The sequence below is a fragment of the Coturnix japonica genome, chromosome 3 (assembly GCF_001577835.2).
Source record: "Coturnix japonica isolate 7356 chromosome 3, Coturnix japonica 2.1, whole genome shotgun sequence".
NCBI lineage: Eukaryota > Metazoa > Chordata > Aves > Galliformes > Phasianidae > Coturnix > Coturnix japonica.
The window spans coordinates 77,229,274-77,242,582 of NC_029518.1; the positions used below are offsets into that span (position 1 = coordinate 77,229,274).

General features: G+C 34.2%; 1 long non-coding RNA gene across 1 annotated transcript; it reads right to left on the bottom strand.

Annotated features, from left to right (window-relative positions):
- Positions 1 to 1,737: 1,737 nt before the first annotated feature.
- Positions 1,738 to 3,222, bottom strand: LOC107312072. The gene is made up of 3 exons (XR_001554380.2): positions 2,706 to 3,222; positions 2,219 to 2,338; positions 1,738 to 1,893 (listed from the first exon to the last, which is right to left on the bottom strand). It is a non-coding gene; the product is annotated as an uncharacterized LOC107312072 (long non-coding RNA).
- Between the last annotated feature and the right edge of the window lie 10,087 nt (positions 3,223 to 13,309).

The following is a 13,309-nucleotide window of genomic DNA, read 5'->3' on the forward strand; positions in this document are numbered from 1 at the left end:
TCATTAAAATAAATAAATAAATAAATAAATATTAAAGATGTCATTTCTAGTCAGTGTTCTCCGAAGTTACAGAGGAATTTATTTTTTCCCAGCAATAGAATAGAATGGAACAGAAGCATGGGAAAGGATATGAGATGGAAACTATTGACATTTCAGAAAATTTGAACGTATCTTGTTTAAAGGATAAAGAACAATATTATGAAATAGTATAATACAGAGATTATACCGTATAATACAGATAATCAAAAGTATATATATGTCTCAGCATTATTTGCTAACTGCATCATAAAAATAAACTACTATGTTTCGTAGTCACAATTTGATGAGGGCAACAGCTACTAATTAACATTTATACTTGATTGGTTTGGGAAGAATGTATTGGTTTTGTAATGATAAATGCTGTAATCTGTCTGAATTCTGTGACATGATAGGCCAGAAAGCAGAATGCAAGAGAAAAACTGAATTCATTTTGTTTCACCCATTGAGAACTGACATGATGAAACAGTTTAGAAAGGTCTGACATTAAGGACTTCTGTCCCTAGTAGGTAAAGGTTTTTAAATGTGGATTTTTTCACATTTACATTCTACTGCAGAATTTTAATATTCTTCTTTTAAACATAAAAGGATAAGTTAAGGGCAATGAGTTCAAAGATTTTGTTTTAATCCATGTCTTTCATTTTACCTAAGGGAATATTTAAACTTTGTTTTAAAATATGTATTAAATTGGTCCCCATAAGCACTACTATGAGTGAATATTTGACAGAATGTATATAAGGCTCAAGAAATTGGACTTGCAATAATTCAAATATAACATTTAGCTCTAGATTTAAGCAGTGTGTGCAAGATTTAAATCTTGATACAAGCAGAGTGAAATCTTATTTAGTTCAGTGTTCTTGTTCTTCAACTTGCATGTGTCCATGTACACACAACTCTCACAGTCTTGATTGCGTGTGTAGTGGTATAATACAAGACAATTTACACTTTAGATTTTTTGAATTATTATTTTTTTCTTTATAGATTGCAGGGCATCCAAACAGATTTCTTTCCCTCTGTTACATCTTATTACACTCATTAGATTATTCAAAGGACGAGGGTTAATGATTTTAATCTAAGGGAAGGAAGATTTGGAACAGTTTACCCAGAGAAGCTGTGGATGCACCATCCCTGGAAGTGTTCAAGGCTAGGCTAAATGTGGCCCTGTAAGAGGCCATGCTTTTGCACTATTGCCTCAAAGTTTGCCTAGGATGGACAAGTCCAGGCGAGTCCTGGGCAAGGGTTGAGAAATCCTTTGTCTGAGGGACACAGATGGGCAAGGCCAGGGGCAACAAGAGAGATAAAAGCTGCAGATAGGGGTGCTGCACATGACTCTTATCCAAGCACCCAGGAATGTTACATAGAGAATGGTCAGGCACTGGAATGACCTGCCCAGTGGTGTGATGAAGTTGCTGAAAGTGTTTAAGAGGAACTATGACATATGGTTTAGTAGCTTGTGTTAGCAGAGTTAATGGGAGGATGGTTGGACTAGATGATCTTGTGGGTCCTTTCCAAACTTGTGATTCTATGGTTCTATGAGAAGTTCAACCCTCCTTATAAAGCAAGCTCCCTAGTGTAGGTTACACAGGAAACCATTCAGGCAGGTTTTGGATATCTCCAGAAGATGAAAGACTCCATCGCCTCTCAGGACAGTTTGTTCCAGTACTGTCACACTCAAAGTAAAATAAAATATTTATTTCTATTGTTTATATTGGACTTCATGTGTTCCAGTTTGTGTTCATTGTCCTTTGTCCGATCACTGGTCACCACTGAAATGAGCCTGGCCCTGTCCTCTTGACACATGACCTTTACATATTTATGTAGGTCATGCTGAAAGTGATGTCTTCATTTCCATGGAAACTACAACAGATAGAAAGATTACAATAACATGATTTAATAAAGCAAATTCTCAGCTACAAAACACTGGTTTTCAACACAATCACCACCGTTAGCTATGAATTTTTGCCTGCATGCCATTGGATGTTGCGCTTCCCTTTTTGAAACTCATAAGGTTCTTCTCTAATCAACTCTCCATCCTGTCCAGGTGTTGCTGAAAGGCAGCACAGACCTCTAGTGTACCAGCCACTCCACCCAGCTTTGTATTGTCAGCAAACATGCTGAGGGTCCATTTTATCCTTTCATTCAGGTCATCAATCAGGATGTTGAACAAGAGCAGATACAGTACCTATCGCTGGGTAATGTTGCTAACTATGGGCCTCCAACTATATCCCGAATACAGATGATTACAACCCTCTGAGCTCTGCCAGTCAGCTGGCTATTAATCCTCCTCATTGTCTGTTGCATCCTGCCCAGAAGGGGAGAAAAGAGGCAACCAAATTTGCAAATATCCTCAGTTAAATTAAGGTAAAGGTATAGGCAGAGGTTCACACGCAATCATCAGTTTTAATGAGAATCAGTAAACTACAACTATACAAAAAATATTGGCATTTTAACAATTGAATCTGTCTCAGCTGCATGGCTAAACTATGCAACTTTATAGGATGGCACTCTAACACATAAAATCGTAAATTGTGACTAAATTATTTGACCTTAAGAAGCCAAAATAAGTCTCGCAGTTACTCAACAACTTTAGAAAAGAAAAAGAATGAAAAGAGGATAAAAATGTTGGAAGAACAAGAGACAAGGAAATGAACAGGGAAAAGGCTGGTTACCGGTCCATTTTGAGGAGTTCCAGTTCAGGTCCTGTGGGTCCAGGAGGGATGGAGATATGACTGCACTCGTCCAGAGGTCTTAATCTTGAACCGGCAAACAGCAGGCAGGGAAAAATCAATGATGACAATGTCTCCTCACCATCATCTTTTTGTATCTGTAAGGTTTGCAGGTGCACATTTTCAAGGCCATAAACAAGAGAGTTCACAGGAACAAATTTGTCAGAAATAAGTTTGTAGAAAATCTTTCTGGCAGGGAAGGTGGGCCTGTTTTGAGACCACCTTGTTCTCACAGGACCTCCTGCCTCACTGATAACGGCCCTCGATTTGTTGTTAAATTTTGCTTTGGACTATAAATGCTCGAGACATACCAAGCATACTCCAGAAAGTCAGGAAGTGTTTTTTATTCGTCTTTTTTGATGTTCACTGTCTATCCCACATTTCCTAAGTTTACCTATGAGCATGTTATGGGAGACAGTGTTAAAGGCCTTTCTGAAGTCAAGGTACACAATGTTCACTGCGCTCTGCATGACTTTTCAAAGATGGTAGAGAGCATTCAGCAGTCACCTCTACCAGTTCCCTCAACATGGGTCCATCCCAGGGCTCATGGGTTTGTGTGCATTATGTTTTGCCTGGATGGTCTCTGACCAGACCCTCCTTGATCAAAGGGAAGTCTTCCTTTCTTTATACTCTCCCTTACCTCCAGGGTCTGAGATTCCCAAGAGACACTCTTAGCAAGTCTGAAGCAAAGAGGGCATTCAATGACATTGACTTCTCAGAGTGCTCTGTTACCAGGGTGCCCACTTCATTCAGCAGCAGAATCCCATTTTCCTCCACCCTTTTTTTTTTCTTTGTTTTTGCTTTTTTGGCCAATGACATATTTAAAAAGCCTTTCTTATTATCCTTGACCTCCCTCAACAGATTTAATTACAAGTGAGCCTTAGCCTTCCTTGAGTTCCTGCTTGTGCTGGCAACGGGAGACCAGGGAAAGGGACCAGACAGGTCCTTGAAGAGGTCGAAGTTAGCTCTCCTGACCTTCATTTTTTTGCTTTGTTACTTCCATGTAATATTCTGAACATTTTTCATTAAGTTCTCAATGAAAACAGCAGCGATGTTTGTTTTTAGCAAAAGGGACTTTACTTTTTAATACAATGGTGTTCAGTTTGTCTCTTATCTCTAAACACTGTTACAATCTCAAGAGAAATAAACAATATTTAAATCACGGTATAAAAGCAAACAAACAAAAAAATAAGACACTGCTAAAGGTTATCTGGTGTTACCCCATGCTTCATGCAGGATCCACTTAGATCAGACTGACAAGGACCTTTTCCAGCTGTGTCTTAAAACATGCATCTAAATGATTTACATATATATATTTTTTCTAATGTATTGCTGTTACTTAATAGTTAAAACTGACATTTCTATCTATGAGATTCTGTCTTTGACCATCTTTTTTTTTTTTTTTTCCCAAAATTCCTACTTTCTTCATAGATTGAACCTGGCAACAGACTTCAATTAACTTCACATTTTCAACAGGATTTCATGGCATTCTATGAAATTAATTTTTCAGTGTCATGAGCCTATGCCTTCCTTACTTTTTATATACTGTAATTAATATAGCTTTCTGAGAAAGGAGATGAATAACAATAGAACTGTGAAGCTAGTAGAGATTAGATTTTAATGTCTCCAGAGGAGATACCACCACCTCTCTGGACAGCTTCTTCCAGTGTTATGTCATCCTCAAAGTAAAGAAGCTTTTTCTCATTTCCATACAGATCTTCCTGTGTTCTGTTTTGTGACTTTTACCCCTTGTCCTGTTGCTGAGCAGAATACTGAGTAAGGGAGGAGGTGAGACTCCATCAACCTGCTGGCTACTTTCTTTTTAATGTTCCCCAGGGTACCATTAGCCTTCTTGGACACAAAGGCACTCTTCAGCCTCTTGATCAACCTGTTATCCACTAGGACACCTACGTCCTTCTTTGCAGAGCTCCTTTTCAGTAGGTCAGCCCCTAACCTGTTCTGATTCATGTGGCTATTTGTCTCCATGTGTAGGATTCTACATTTACCTGTATTAAACCTCATCAGGTTCCTCTTCATCCAAGATGATTGCATACCTTACAGTAGATATATTTGAGGAACAAGGGAAGAATTAGACAGGATAGTAAAATAGGAGCTAAATTAATTTTTTGCATCTGTCTTCACTATCAAGTGCTTTAGGAAAATCACTCTTCCAAGGGCACTTTTCATATAAAATTATACAATGGCCTTAACAAAATGGTAGTCTCCAAGGAAGAAGTTATAGAGTAACTTAAAAACTTAAGTGTACTAAATCACTAAAACCAGATAATATTCATCTGAGGGTCGTGAAGGAAATTATGTGTGAAATAGAGAAGTTACTGGCAAAGATGTGCAATGTCTCATTTAAAAAGGAAATAAACCACAGTCTACAAGTCACTGTGGTGGTAGTTGGCTTTGGAGAAGCCTATACTATGTATATTTTTAACATCATGATACCTAGGAGAATCAATGAGTAACACAAGTACTTCAGTATAAACCTAGGCATAATACCCAAGACAGACAAGTAATCCAGGGAAGGCAGACTATGGACTGGGATGATGTATAGCTGAAGGATGAGAAAGAAATGTTTCCTTCTATTTGAAATAAGAGTCCCTTAAATGAAATTAGCTCTTAGCAATATGTTGTACATAACATACAATTTGATTGAGCTCAACTTAGTGTAGAGATACTAAACAAATATTGCTAAGGATCAGAAAATTCAATAAGAAATAAAGACATTTATCAGTATTAGAATAGCAATAACAAAACAAAAAACAAACAAACAAAAAAACAAAAAACACACAAAAAATATAATACCCTCAAGCTTATTTGAAATAAATTACTATTTAAGAATTCAAATCTACGGATGTACAGTGGAATATAAATAGAGATGAATCAGATTTTGGACAGTTTATTAGCTGAATACTGTATTTCTATTGGCAGAATTATTCAAAATCTCGGGGTGTATTTCCTGCAGGATTTTAGGTGTTCTTTTTATTTGCTTGTTTTGTTTTGTTCCTTTTTTTTCTCCTGTCTTATTCTCAAAATCCACTTTTTGTGGAGATCTGCTTTTTCATGGAGATTCAAGCATGGGAAAGATTGAACATAGAGGATGTACAGTCTCTATTATTGCTTTTCAAAACTTAACAGTATTTCCAAGACCCTGAGCAAACTGGTTTGACCCTGGGGCTAACCTTGCTTTGAGCAATACCTTCCGAGGTCCTGACCAAGCTATGATCCAATTATATGATTATATGATTATATTAAAAGGCCTTTTTAAATTACTATTATTTTCTACATACATATCTTCATGCTTTTATCAAGATTATTCATAGAAATGTGTTTACATTCACAGTGGTTGTTACTGAGTGCTTTTTAATGTTAAATTTTATTAATAAAATGGGAAAATAAGTTGTTCCACTTGGAAATGATGTTGAAACAGAAGCAGTATGCTTGTTGGAAAATAAGTGATGTCAAAAGAAAGTAGTACAGCTACTCAGATTTCTCACTTCTATTTTCATATAAACAAAAATAAAATGTTTCTGATTTGTGTAATTTCAAGATAATTTTCTACCCACATCAGCGTTATTAATAATTCAGATTTGTGATATCATGTTTTCTGTTATATCATTTTCCTTTATCTAGAAGAGCAGAAGAGCAGTTCTTGTTTGTTTGTTATTCAATTATAAATATTATAGTGTAATGCTGTCTGAATATTTTTAATGTTGTTCTGGATTTTTGTTTTGGACAAATGCTCCATTAGAAGTCACAGAAAAGAAAAATTAAAAAAAAAAAAAACACCTGAGTTTTCCAAGAAACACACTTTGGAATGAGTTAGAGTGCATTGAATAAACAGATATGTTGGAACTGTCAAAATGAAATCTGAAGAGCCCTTTTTCAAAGAGTAGTTCAAATTGTACCACACATTCTAGATGCTAGTGCAAAAATATGCTCTCCAATGTGAAAGCTGTTGTATAACATTCCCGATGTAATCTGTATTTCTTGCTATTTTTTACTTTTTTGTATACTTTGTAATTCTCTCTTTAGCAACCACATTGTGTACATTTATCTCATCTCCTTTCTAAATAATCTTTTCTAAATAGTCATTTTATAAAGAAGAATAAATCATAGATGTACAAAGGACTTGATTTTGTTTCCTCCATTTTGAAAATTCATTCTCATAGGTTCAAAGGAAATTCAAAATAAATATAGAAGTATTTCAGTTAACTTTTCCATTATTTGATGTGTTCATATTTGTGGAAAATTAGAGAATCAAAGCAAAATCTTATAGTTTCATGCTTTGGTTTCTCGAAGAATAAAATATAAATGCAAAGAGGGTTTTTGTTTGTTTGTTTGTTTTTTAATTAATTTTTCCTCTCATGGGATTATTTCTAAGTGCTATTGCATATGCTTCTACACTTAAATTTGATTAATTGCTTTCTTTTAAAAAAGAAATTTTGAGTGCACCGCATGGAGATAATGTTATTAGGTCAATTTTGTAGTCCTCTCCCCCAGCCAAATAAACCCTACTGAAAAGATTCTTAGCTTCTGTTGATCTGTATCTTAGAGATCTATCCCGTAGTGATAGTTGCCATGCTGTAAAACCTAGTTCACAGATATTTAGGAGATATAATATATGTGCCTGGGGAAAGGGATTGACATGTTTTTTTTGTTTTTTTTTTTTTTTTCTCCTACCTTGATTTGTAGGCAGAGAGGGTTCAGTCATTCATTTTTGTATCATTTTTCTGTTTGTTGGTGATTATTTTTGGAAAGGATTTTTTAGCAAATTGGTGTCTAGAAATACATAAGTGTAGAAGTTTCTTATCTCCTTTTCTCCTTTCTTTTCTGGTGTGTCTCACAATGCAACAGATGTTTTGCTTAATCATACCACAAAGAATAACTGGATGAAAAAAAATAACAAAAAGTAGCTGTTGCATGTATATTTTTTGTTTGTTTGCTTGTTTGTTGTTTTCTTTCTTTTTTCTTTTTATTTTTTTTTCCCCAGCAGACATTCTAATTGCTTCCATGAGGCACTAGTCAAAAATGAGCATTTTTCAGTATCATACATCTTTTTTTTTTTTTTTTTTTTTTTTGTGTGTGTGTGTGTGTGTAAGTGTGTATGCAGAATAATGGATAGCTATGCTCTCCAAAGCCCCCCTTCATCTGATATTTAAATTAGAAGCAATTCCCACTTATGGCAACCACCACTGACACACTGACAACCATGTGGGAATGCATTAGAGACACTCTTGTTATTAGGCAAAAAGAGTATGTTACTGCTAATACTTTTATGCTGTAGTGAAGAAGACTGTTAGCCTCTTCATGGTAAATGAAGAAAGAAGTTTCTTATAAGCATTCATTTTATAACAGAATAGGAAAAAAAGCACTGGGAAGAGTAACTGCTTTGGGTTTCAGCTACTAAAGGCAGTTAACTCCATTAGCTTTTGGGATATCATTAGAATAGTTGCTAAGAAGTTTGCAGTGTATGAAAATATATATCACTTTAGATGTATATATTAATGAATTATAGTGAGTATCTACTCAGCCTGTTCATCACACATGAGAAACATGCTATGGAACAACCCTAAATGCAGATGGTAGAAAACCTCGCTACACGGATGCAATAAATATGATTTTATCTACATATAAAAATCAGAAGGGAACTATAATTACAGAAACAAGTAATGAAGTTAGCATGTAAATGATCAGAAGTATATGTAGATACTAAGCAGGGTCATTTATTTATTTATTTGTTTGTTTGTTTGTTGTTTGTTTGTTTGTTTGGTTGGTTGGTTTAGTTGTGGTGTAACCCTTTTAGCCCTTGTATTCCTGAGGCTTGTTTTTATTTGGACCATGAGTGATAGCATTACTGTCAATGAACCAGTTATTACTTTTTTTTGTATTTTGATGAAATTATTAAAATATTAAGTTACCTAAAGTAAGTTTTGAGCTCCATATAACTGATTTATTCCTTTTTACCCTGGGAGGTATGAAAGAAAATGACACAATTAATAATAAATTGATTCTTGGCCATTATAATGTTTCACTAGTTATCCTTCTAACTATCGTCAATATATGTTTAGAGGAAATAAGAAAATGTTCACAGTAGAAAGACTTAAAATTTTTCACAGTAGAAATGGTCACTCAATTTATTATGTTCATATGGGGTTGGTTTTGTAGTATAAATTATCTTAAATCTAATATTCTGTTTACCTGTGGTCAGATCAAATGCTTAAACCAATACGAGCTTTATTTATTTATTTTTCCTTTTTAAATAAATCAGTTGTTTTCTTCTTTCTGCCTGAGTATTTTCTTACCTTTTTCACTTTCAATGTTTAGTTGAACAAAAATCAATTGTATTCAGCTAGCATCTGCAAATATGTCGTGGTATATTTTGCCATAGCTGTAGTTCCTTAAGCAGTGGGGCATATCCTATATTAATAAGAGTTGACACAAACTACAGATTCTTACTCGTTTTATACTCTGCTGAAAGCTATTATGTAACTTCCTACATCAGCAGTTCTCAATGGATCATAACAACTATATTTAGCTTCCAGTGACAACAGCTGCAAATATAGCAGTGATTGCTGCATTATCACTAACATAGAGTTAGTGTAAGCAAGTTCTTTCTTATTTCTAAATTTAGTAGGCAATGAAACAACTTCACAAGGACCAAGAAATGGTAAGAATAACATGAAGATGCAGCTTATGAAGATGAATTTCAACATGAAAACTAAGGGTCTGACCTCAGAACAGGGGATATGGAAGATACTACTTCACTCAAGACTACTGTATCTTGACAGGCAAAAATAAAAAATAAAAAAAAGTCTCAGTTCTCCATGTACAACCACCACTTTTGCACTGCACAAACCATAACTGACCAGGTAGTCATTTTAATCTTCTTTGCATATTCACAGGGTGGTCTTACAAAGCTTGCTACCTACAGAGATTTGAAGGATATTTTATTTTCCCACTCTTTTGTATATCATGCAAAATTTTCACAATAGTTATTTTAACTAATATTATTTAGAAACAAAATTTACGATTGAAGTGTCATCAACTGTGTGATGACAGTATTCAAACTTTGTAATCCCAAAAAATGGAGTTTTCTTTATGGTCTTGAATTATTGTCTTTAAACATAACCAGTTTTATTGGTTAAAATCTTTAAATATAAGTAAAGTGATAGTTGACATCATTAATAGACCAGTCTAAAAGTATTTTGAAATTGTTCTTATGAATAACTGGCTGAGGTAATTAAATAAGTGGTTTGGTTTTTTTTTTTTTGGTTTTTTTTTTTGGTTTTTTTTCCCCTACATCCTTTTTCCTAAAATAAGTCCTTATTGGCCTTGTTAGCCCTTTAGAATAGCTTTACTAAATGATCTTTCAGTGAAAAATCCAGTATCATATTGTTCAAATTAAATTATTTTACTTTCTTGTCACTAGAGGCATTGTTACAACAAAACATTTTTAATAAATTATTATTCGTAGAAGTGCAGAACCATAAATTATTTATTATTATTATTATTATTATTATTATTATTATTATTATTATTATTATTATTTAGTCTTGCCTTAAAATAAATGTATGGATTTGTTTATTTTCGATAACAGCCTATAGCCTGCATCTCTTGCAAGATTGTCTTTTATTTGCTGTTGGATATTTCATAGGAGATGAAAATAATCAGAAAAGTATGAAATGCACTTATTATTACTAAATCTCAGTAAAAAAGTTTAAGAAGCAACACCAATATTTTTCTATAATATTTGAAAATCATGAACCAAATTCTGCTCACATAGATCAGAAGTGAATGAGGCTCTTAGTCTTTATGTTACCATTGCACTATCATCACATGTGTTCCAGCCCAGACTGCCAAGGAAATGGTCACTTATTGAGTACATTATACCAAATTGTGCAACAGTATCATAGTCAATTCTGAGATGGAGGAGCTGTGTGAGTACTGCTGATGGAAACAAAATAAGTAGATGTTTCTTGAAGGTTGTTTTGAAGCACCTGTTTCTGAATCCGTAAACTAGATGGAAAAACTTGGATGATGATTTTATTTATCAGCTGATATACAGTTGTGTTTGTTCTGAAGATAATGAACTTTTAAAGGACTTCTGGAACTATATAGCGCAGCTATGAAGCATGTATTAAAAAAGAATATGAAAAATGTCATACGTGTTTTCATTTAGATCACCTCCCACATCACTCATTTTATTTGAGAATGTACCTTTTTATTTGAAAATTATTCACATTCTTGGAATGAATGTACTTTGATAGAATGTAGTTATTGTTTGCAATTAAGCAGAAAAAATTAGTTAAATACAAATTAAAAAAAAAAAAAAAGTAATTATTGGTTTAGTTCTCAGGCAGATGGAAACTTTCTTCATGGGTTATATAATTTGACTTTACTTGTTTATAAACAGCTGATGTTCCTCAGCTTCCCCAGTTCACACTGTAAGCCCCTGTAATGAAGACTGATGAAATTGAACTTTCCAGAAAGATGTCTGCATCCTGATTATAACTTGTAGTTATTTCTGGCTGTGTATGTAGCTTGCTCTGAAAGTCATGGCTCTTATGTATTTCCATGGAAATTATAACAGACACAAAGAGCGCAGTAACACTATATGACAGAGTAAATTCTCAGGTACAAAACACTGTTTTACAAACAGGTTGCTCTAGGTCCATACAGGCAGGCCTTGAATGCTTCCAGGGTAGTGGCATTCACAATCTCAATGGGCATCCTGTTCTGGTGTCTCATCACTCTCACAGTAAAGTTTTTTTTCCCTAAAATCTGGTCTACCTGTTTAGATAAACTGTCTGCTATGCATCCCCAGATTTGGCTTCATAGTCCAATAACAACGGCATCCTCCATAACATTCCATAGTCATAGAAATTCTCCAGGTGTCTGGAAAAGCTTTGCTGTTTTCCTGTACAGTATATGCATTATCAAGGTTTTGGGAAAGCCTCTTAGGTTATTAAGCTGACAAAGGGTTTATAAAATAATACACTGTTATGTAGAATCTTTAAAAACTGATTTTTAATAAACATATTTATTAAAAAAAAGAAAAAAGAAATAAAACATTAAAATAATGTTGTTTTTTTTATTATTATTATTATTTTTTCTCTTTTCTAACTTTCCCTCTTTCATTTCCTATATTCTTATTCTTCTCATTTACTTGATGGTTTCTTTCATGGAAGAAACAGGAAAGGATTTTGTAGATAGCTAAGAATATCTAAAAATTCCAGTATTTAGTTCCTAAAAATCCTGTTTTTTTTTAATTTACATTTGCTAACTTTCTGAATTTTTTTTTTCTGTTATTTAACCCTTTAATCTGAAACAGTATTTAAAACAGATCTTATAGAAAGCAGTTAGAATTAGTCACTTAGCCTCATGTTTACAAGCATAACAGAAAGAACAGAATAATTGTCATTAAATGAAATTGACATTCATATGAAATCATAAAGGTTGTTGCATTGGCTACCATCAGAATGACAAAACTTAAGAAGTATGGTGCCCAGAATAGCAAACTGTCTATACAAAATATAGTGGGGTAATATTTTCAAAGATAGCAAACAAACATAATGAACAAACGTGCATGTATTGCGTGTCTTGTTTTTAGATATTTTTCTCCTTGCTATCTACAAGCAATTTGTTTGTGTATAACACAGTATTATAACAAACCAAAACACAGAGCAGCTATAAAAATACAGATCATTATATACATAGAGCAAATTTTGTTGTTATTGAACTCATAGAATCATAGAATCGTAGCATATCCTGAATTTGAAAGGGCCCACAAGGATCATTGTATCCATCACCTGGCTCCACTCAGGACTACCCAAAAATCAGACCATATGTCTGAGAGCATTGTCCAGGCACTCACTGAACTCCAGCACCAGCAGCTTTGGGCTGTGCCTACTGCCTGTTCCACACCCACCTCCCTCTGGTGAAGAATCTTGTCCTGAGCCTCAACCTGACTCTCCCCTTACACAGCTCCATTGGGCCCACAGCTCCATTGCCTTTCCTTTGGGCCCTGTTGCTGTCATCAGATCATAGAGTTCAGCGTTGCCACTCCACGCCCTCATGAGAACGCCATGGGCCACAATAAGGTCTTTTCTCTGTCTCCTTTTCTCTGAGCTGAACAAATTGAAGGACTTCAGCCACCATACATAAAACTTACCTTCTAGACCTTTCAACATCTTTGTAGACCTTTTTTGGACACTCTAATAGTTTTGAAAGGAAATACCATTGTTATTAGTATTTAAATGAATGCAATTATTTGAGTATAAAGCATTCAACTGAACATTTAAAAGATAGGAAAAAAACAAAAACAAAAAAAAAAAAAAAGCATTTCCAGCAGAGTTCTTTTACAATTATGTGTTTTTCCAATACACTGTTGCTATTCAGTAATCTCTATCAAAAGGAAAACCAGGCTACACAATGTGCTGGGAATATCATCCTATGCCGTTGTGATTAATCAAATTTTTTTTTTCCTCCTTGGTAAGTTCAAAACTTTGCTGATATTAATTATTTAAAATTCTGAA